The sequence below is a fragment of the Egretta garzetta genome, unplaced genomic scaffold (genome assembly GCF_000687185.1).
Source record: "Egretta garzetta isolate BGI_Z169 unplaced genomic scaffold, ASM68718v1 scaffold616, whole genome shotgun sequence".
NCBI lineage: Eukaryota > Metazoa > Chordata > Aves > Pelecaniformes > Ardeidae > Egretta > Egretta garzetta.
The window spans coordinates 62,437-63,091 of NW_009259982.1; positions in this window are offsets into that span (position 1 = coordinate 62,437).

The following is a 655-nucleotide window of genomic DNA, read 5'->3' on the forward strand; positions in this document are numbered from 1 at the left end:
GAGGCTTCAGGAGGTGGCGGGTGCAGGCACCGCCAGGGGGTCCTGGCTTCACCTCCTGGGCTTGGGACTCGGTGCCAGGTTGGGGGACATCACTGCCAGGCATGGGGACCTTGCGGGGGGGACCCAGCCCAGCAGCAGGGCCCCGGTCCTGATACTTTTTAATTGCCTGCCCCTCTCTCCATCTGCTTCCTCGCATGGGGTGGAGGATGCTCCGTCCTCTTCGCCACCACAAGGAGGAAGGCAAAGGGGCCGGGGGGGCACGGGGCCCCGCCCCCGAGTACTAACTTTCCTTTCCCCCCTCCATTCCTGCCAAGCCCTCAGGTAGCTAACAGCTGATAAATCTAGTCTCCAGGTTACCAGCGAACCAGACACGTGATGGTGACTACAGGAAAAAAAAAAAAAGAAAAAAAAGTTTAAAAAAAAAAAAAACAAAACCAAGCATGAAAAATAAAGTATTTAAGTAAAATACTTCGAGCGTGGTGGTGGGGGAGGTGGCGTGGCCCCAGAGGGAAACTGAGGCAGGAGGAGGGTGGCCCCACAGGCTGCATCCATAGGGTGCCCCCCCCTCCCGGTTTGGCTGGGGGGAATGGGAGGGTCCCCAAAGCGATGGGGGTGCTGGGGGCCAGATCCTGAGCAGGGGGGGATGACCCCAGCG